The sequence below is a fragment of the Sciurus vulgaris genome, assembly GCF_902686455.1.
Source record: "Sciurus vulgaris genome assembly, chromosome: 4".
NCBI classification, from domain to species: Eukaryota; Metazoa; Chordata; class Mammalia; order Rodentia; family Sciuridae; genus Sciurus; species Sciurus vulgaris.
The window spans coordinates 132,589,514-132,597,345 of NC_136464.1; the positions used below are offsets into that span (position 1 = coordinate 132,589,514).

At 37.6% G+C, this 7,832-nt stretch overlaps 1 pseudogene across 1 annotated transcript; it reads left to right on the top strand.

The window, feature by feature from the left end:
* The first annotated feature begins 1,955 nt into the window (after positions 1–1,955).
* Positions 1,956–4,154, top strand: LOC306658984 (small ribosomal subunit protein uS5-like; annotated as a pseudogene). The gene is made up of 2 exons: positions 1,956–2,097; positions 3,375–4,154. The product of its transcript is annotated as a small ribosomal subunit protein uS5-like (transcript).
* The last annotated feature ends 3,678 nt before the right edge of the window (positions 4,155–7,832 follow it).

Here is a 7,832-nt window from a genome sequence, read left to right on the forward strand (position 1 = left end):
AGAAAGAAAGTTTTTTTTTGCTTATGGTTTCAGAGGTTTCCGTCCATGGTCCCTTGGCCTTGTTGTTTACACCTGTGTCTGCACAGTAAATACATCATGGTGGGAGTGCAGGTTGAAGGAGGCTACTCACCTTATGGTAGCTAGTAAGTTAAAAGAGAGAGAGAGAGAGAGAGAGAGAGAGAGAGAGAGAGAGAGAGAGAGAGAGAGAGAAGAGGAAGGGACTGGAGTTCTAATATTCCTTCAAGGGCACACCACCAGTAACCTAACTTTCTTTCAATAGGTTCTACTTCCTAAAGGCAACATAGGCTTTAAGGCTTTGAACATTGAAGACCTAGGCCTTTAGTGGACATTTAAGATCTAAACTACAGCACCATCTATGCTGGAATTACATTATTAATTCCTATAACTGATTATTGCTACTTTTATTTACTAATCAGAATGGAACTATTTAAATATTTTAACAGTTAAGACTGCCATAACAGTGTGTACTGGTTTAACAATAGCTCCAGATTCACCATAGGTCACTATTACCGTCAATATGCTGTTCCCCTCAGTAAAAATCCAGGCTGACAGAACTTCTTAGACAATGTAGTTTCATAGTGACAAATAATATCTTTCTGGATTTCTGTATTTTTACATTTCTTTCAATGCATTTTAAAATAAATAACAGGATCTTAATTTTCCCTGGGTAGTAAGAGGGATTAGTTTTGGGGCAATCTGTTTCATTCACTAGTAACTTTATAAAAGCACTATTCAGTTGTGGACACTTGGAACCAGATACTGTATTAGGTGCTATTTCAACCTGATCAGAGTTAATCCTCATTTTCATTTGATAACCATTATCTTTGACGAAAAGCTGCTAAAGAATAACAGATGTGACCTTGACTCACAACATATACTGCAATTTGTACGATCTGTATAAATGTAAGCCATTGTTTAGCTTCAGAAAGACTTTATACAAACATAAGCCAATGTTTGGTCTGGAAAGCCAATTTGTACAAACATCAGCCACCCACACAGATTGCATTCCCATTCCAAAATATTCAGAACCCGAGGTCAAAAAGTAAGGCATGGTGGAAGAAACACAACCTGGAGCCACAGAGAAACCTGAGTGTGAACTCCATCTCAGCCACTTTCTTGCTCTCTGAATTCAAAGAGTTTACCTGAATTCTGTCAGCCTCACTCTCTTAATTCTTTCCTCATTCAGTCTTTTTGTTTACTTTGCTCAGAAAACACAGAAGTTCAGGAGGCATCACGGGCAGATCACAGATGGAGGGCTGAAATGTACATCTGATCTACCATCTGAAATAAAGACTGCAGACCAAGAGAGGGAGATAAGGGGTTTACCTAGCATTTCAAAGTGGGGTGATCAGCCTTATGTTACTAAGATTAACAGTATGTGACAGGTTGGAACAATGTCATTCTGCCTCCCTTTCCTCATTTTCACACATAAGTTTAGTGAAATGAGTCCACTTCTTTATACTCAAAGGTCTACTTCACTGTGAGTCATTTTGACTTTAAACTAGATGAAGGGATTCCTTAGCCCTGATCTCTTTTTCAAGTGCTCTGCCTCAGCTGCTCTTGCTTCAGCTCATTTTTCACTCTATTCTTTTCTTCCTTTGAAGATTTCTTAGTAAAAGAGTTTTTGAATTTTAGCTATTTTCTCCTCTAACATGATGCAGTTATATTTTGTCCTCTGTCCAGGAGGCTTTGTATACTGTCTGGAACCACTGCTGCTCCCTATACCACCTCCACCCTCACCAGCCATCATAACAAAACTAAGAGGCAGAGGAGGAAAAGAGATGAAAAGCACTTATGCACATATAGTATTCATATTTGGGTCTGGAGATCATCCTACTGTTCAAATGGTTTAAATTTAAATTTGTAAAATTGTGTTGTGTTTTTTTTTATTTAAAAATCTATACCATGTGAGAAGAAGTAGCTGACACTAAACCATGATGGAAAGGTTAAAAAGTGATAATGATAAAGGAAGTGACATTCAGTCCAATTATGCTACACTAAGTGCCCATTTATTGGCAAAGGCAGTGAGGGTCTGTTCTCGCAGGGCCACTAGTGTGCATCTGTATGTGAATGGGTGTATGTGTGAAGGTAGAGAGTTTAGGAGTAGGTACACACAGAAGCAGAATGTGAACCAGGTTGCAACTAGTGAAAGAAAACTCATGATATTCCTAGTTTAAATTATAAAAGGGAGAGTTACATATCAAATTTGGATATATAAATACCCATCTATGAAATGCTCTATCAAGGGAGGAAAAGAAGTGGATTCAAATGTCATATATAGCTCAGATCAGATCTCATTTCTAAAAATCACACCTCATTTTTCCCCCTGGTCGTATATGATCTTTTTTGGCTCTTCTTTCATTCAAAGTTGCTTCTTACATATAAAGTTACTTATATTATATTTGAAAATCTACTTAGGTGAAGGCCTTAGTGACTTTGTGATGCATTAGTGTTGATAAAATCAAGGAATTTACTATTAAGAAAGCAGAATTTTTTAAAAATGGAATCTTTATTTTAAAAAGAAATATAAAATCTTTGATAGTCTTATTAGATTCTCATTAGCATAACATGAATAACAGATCTTGGTAACTACCGCAGCCATGACATAGTATCTGCCACTGAAACAGTCTGCTCATCATAAATTGCTTTCACACTGAGCCCAGTATGTGGAACAACATTCAAGAAGCAATACCGGACTGTGATGTCAGATGGAAAGGAAACTCATAAAACGAGGCCCAGGGTCGCCATGACTCTCTGCCTGGAGGCTGTTTCCAGGATGCAGAACAGGGAGATGGAGTCAAGAAAAGGCTGCTGAATTCAGAAGACAGAGATTGGACTTTGGAGACATTGAGCAGGTTGGAATTTGTAAGACCAGGAACTATAGAGAAAGGAGTAATGCAAGAAGGAAATCTGCCCAGGCACCGTTTTAAAGTTTTTGGCTAAATAGTAAGCTGTGAGTGCACAGGGAAAGACTCAGTGAAGCTGGAGGACCATAAGTATAGGTTTCAGGGGTCACATTTCTGAAGTGGTAGGAGTTGTGACCAGTTAGAGCCTTGCTAAACTTGATGGACATTCCGTATAAGTCCCTGAAAGTTTGTATATTTAAAAATATGGCTAGACTCAGAATAAGAAATACTATAGACTTACCTTTAAAATCAAGATAATCCACTACTAAGTTAATTTTCTGGCAGAATAGCACTTAATACTCTTTAAAGGAGGACTCAAAAATTTTAAAAAAATAATAAAAAAGAGAGAGACAAAGAAAAGAAATCTGAAAATCTGATACTTAATATAAAATCCACAATATCTGGCATAAAATAAAGGCTTACGCTTCTTCTCTGGGAAAAAAACAGATGGCGGATGTCGCTGGTGCAGCAGGAGGGCCCGGAGGGCCGGAGGCTGGGGCCCCGGTGCTGGTGAAGGCAAGGCCAAAGACAAGGCGTGGATCCCAGTCACCAGGCTGGGCTGCCTGGTCAAGGACATGAAGATCAAGTCCTTGGAGGAGATCTACCTCTTCTCTTTGCCTAGCAAGGAGTCTGAGATCATTGACTTTTTCCTGGGGGCATGGCTCAAGGATGAGGTTTTAAAGATCAGAAGCAGACTGGTGCTGGCCAGCGGACCAGGTTCAAGGCATTTGTAGCTCTGGGGGACTACAATGGTCATGTTGAAGTGGGAGTAAAGTGCTCCAAGGAGGCAGCCACTGCTATCAGAGGGGCCATCATCCTGGTCAAGTTCTCCATTGTTCCTGTGCGGAGAAGCTACTGGTGGAATGAGATGGGCAAGCGCCACACTGTCCCTTGCAAGGTGACTGGATGTTGTTCTGTCCTGGTGCGGCTCATCTCTGCCCTAGAGGTACTGGCATTGTCTCAGCCCCTGTGCCCAAGAAGCCGCTGATGATGGCTGGTATCGATGACTGCTATACTTCTGCCAGGGGCTGCACTGCCACCTTGGGCAATTTCGCCAAAGCCACCTTTGATGCCATCTCCAAGACATTCAGCTATTTGACTCTCGATCTCTGTGGAAAGACACTGTGTTCACCAAGTCTCCCTATCAGGAATTCACTGACCATCTTGTGAAAACCCTCACCAGAGTCTGTACTGAGGATCCAGGCTCCAGCTGTGGCTACAACATAGGGTTTTCATTTAAATAAATAAATAAATAAATAAATAAAGTGAATGAAACCTGTTTAAAAAAGAAAAAGAAAAAATAAAAGATTAAGGCTTACTATATATATGCACAGAAGCAAGAAATCATGTTATTCATAAATAGGGGGAAAATAGTATAGATCAACTCAGAGATGATAGAGATGTTGGAATTAGTAAAGAGATTAAAATAGCAATTTAAATATTTTTAAGAATTAAACTGAGAATGAAATTGACCAAACTGTATTGTTATATTGTGTGCATGTACAAATATGTAGCAATGAATTTCATCATTATGTATAATCATGATTTACCAATAAAAACTTCAGAAAAAAGAGGTTAAAGGAAAGATAACCATCATGATTAGATAAATGAGAAATCCTACTAGAGAAATAGAAACTTTAAATCATGGGAATTTTGGAACTGAAAAACATAATATCTGAAATGCAGAATTAATAATTGGCACATTAAAATTTTCTTATTCATAACAAACCTAAGTTTGGAAGAAAATATTTGTAATACATGTGTCTGACAAGGAACTTACATCAGACTATATAAAGAACTTTCATAAATCATTTTTCAAAAACTAAGCAACACAATTTTAATAAATAGACTAATGAATTGAAAAGGTACTTATAAAGACAGATAAAAAATGACACATAAATACATGTTCAACATCACTGGTCTTTAGACTTATGGAAATTAAGGCCACAGTGAGATATTAGTATATGTTTATTAGAGTAATTAAAATTTTAAAGGCTGACAGACTAGAAATGGGCACAGATTTACAGCAGTTGGAACCCTCATACACTGGGGAAAAAGTGTGTAAAATTGATGCACCTGATTTGGAGATCTACTTGGCAATATCTTTTAAAATTGCCATCACCTGTTCAATCAATGACTCAGCATTTCTATGCTAGATATTTATCCACAAAGATTAAGACATATATTGACAAAAATACTTGTTTGAGAATGTCCTTAACAGTTTCATTTATAATAGTCCTAAACTGGAAACAATTCAAATGTTCATTAACAAGAGAAGGACTAAATGACTGGAATGTTGACAATAAAATACATCTCAGTAGTAAAATAAAAGAACTGCTGATATGTGTAAACACATGGATTACTTTGAAAAACATCATGCTGAATGAAAGAAATCAATCACAAACATGTTTATTTACACTTTGGTTGTGTAATTTTATAACAGGCAAAGCTGATAGATGGCAAAAGAAATCAACAGTGATTGCTTCAGTTAGGGAGAGGGTGGGGAAAGAATGGGGGGTAACGGATACCACAGGAATTTGCTGGGATGATAGAAGTGTTCTTTATTATAATAGATTTGTGGATTGTACACTTGAGTGTATCTACACTTAAGGTCTGTAAGTTAGTATATGAAAACTATGCCCCAATTTAAAGTAGAGGTATGTTGTAGATCACTCAGTTCTTTATCTTCTGTTTGTGATTTCAGATGAATTTGCGGTTGCCTATTGTGCTTCTGGTTTGAAATCTGTAAGCTAAATAGCATATTTTAATGTTTTACAAGTTTCTTTTCAACAATATTGGATGATACAAAATGCCTACTTAAAGTCTTAGGCTTGTCTAATGGATATGCAACAAATTCTACTGACCCACCTAATTATAAGATAGCAAACAGCAGCCTTACAACACAAATTTAGAAGGCAGTGCATTACAGCCCTGGCGTAAGCTCAAAGGAAGTGTTACACTCTGAAAAATGGTCAGAACCCACTGAGTTGCGTTAGAAAATGTGCACTCATATATAGTCACTCAACAAGGGCTCTGCAAAATTGCCAAGGGTCACAGTTCTGGCATTTTCATTTCGGATCACTTTAGTGATTTTTACTCATAAGTTCTGCTTCAACAAATGCTGCCATCCTTTTCTTAGGTACATCCTTATAGGAGCAATCTGACCTGAGAATTGCCAGAGAGGAGAAAAGAGAAAGAGACATTGTTAAGAACTTTTTCCCCCCAATCATACAATGAAAGGGGAAAAAATTGAACCAGAAGTCCAGGTTGGTGCTACGAGGCAGAAGTGGCTGCCATATACCTGCTGCCTCAACATGGCAAACTATGTAAATGTGTCTCATTGTACCGTTATGGCAAGAGCAGTTTTGTCCACTCTTTAGTCTCCAAGTGTTTCCATTATAGCTCCCTATATTTAGGAGTTAATAGCTAGGCTATAATAATTTGCTTCAGGCTGGCATACTAAGCTCAGTCAGAGAATACATTTAGAATAATAGAACTATTTCGTATGCTTTTAGTGTGTGCGTGTGTGTATGTGTATGTGTGTGTTCATATAATCTAAAAATGTTTGCTGTTGCAAAAAATTACATTTGGTAATGGATTGATTTCTAATGTGATGTCGTCGGTTTTATTTGCCTACACCAAATGCTAGGAGAAAAAAAAAAAAAGACTAAAGTCACTGAAAAATGTCTTTTTGAAGAAGAAATGTGTTAATTCATATTCATTTCCATTAGCTGCAGTACCTAGTGGGTGTTTAATAAGTGTTCACTGACAAGAACAAAAACAACAATTCTATTTATTACACATGGCATTGTCTTCACCAGCCTTTTATAAATGTGCTTCTGTAAATGTGATTTATTCTAAAAAGAATAAGTTAAAATAACTGTAATATTCTAAACAATGTTTATGGCATACCAAGCATCTCTTGAATGTTAATCTCAGGAAATAGAATTTCATGAGACTCATGGAGCTACGGTTTGTTTTAAAGGATCTGCCCTTTTGAGAAAGTGATCTTCTTGTCTACATAGTATTTTTTATGTATTTTATTGTGCACTGGAACCCAACAATTGACTTTTCAGTCCAGTACTGATCCTACATGGGACTGGTTTCATAAGTCAATGGGTAAGTTTGCGATGTTGAAGTTCATACTTAAATTTAGAATTTCTGTGTGGATTAAGGGGAGTGGATGAAGTAGTGAGAGAAGGGAGTCCTGCTGGAGCTGAATGAGAGTCCAAGTCACTTAGAAGTCCCTGCTATAAGCCAGGTAGGTACTGGTTGGATAGTATTCTTACACTTGAGAAAAATTATACACTGTAGGTACAGTTGCCTCTATGGAGGAAAGAGGAATCTGAACTCCAGAAAGACAAGAAGAATTTGTTCTGGATCAAACACCAAGTAAAGAAATTTTAATTTGTCACCAAAGGAAAACATGAGTCATCAGTGAAACAAGAAATTGTTATCCTTTCATGCAATCCATTTCCAGAAAAATGACTTTGAAGAATACCTTTCTCTAAAAACCTAGGCCTTAGACAGATCAAGGTCTATCTGCTGCTTAAAATCCAGGTTTTCATTCCACAAAAATACAGATGAAGGCATATCAGAGACTTAGGGGTGGCCACTTCTCTGTCTCAAGACATGGACCACACACATGTTGTTAAATACAATCAGTGCTTCATGGTGTTTACCTTGTCCTTTGGCTCTGTTGGGCACAGTTGGCCATTACCTCTTGAAATCTTTTTCTCCTTGGCTGGGAGGATTCTGGTTATGCCCACCTGCTTATTCCTTCTCAATTTCCTGACGTTTGCTCCTCCATCTCTTCCACTTTTAGGTTCCTCTAAAGCCTTCTTCTTTCATCACTTTGATTCTCATCCTCCAGCACTGTGCCTTTACCCTTTAGGATTTTGTTCA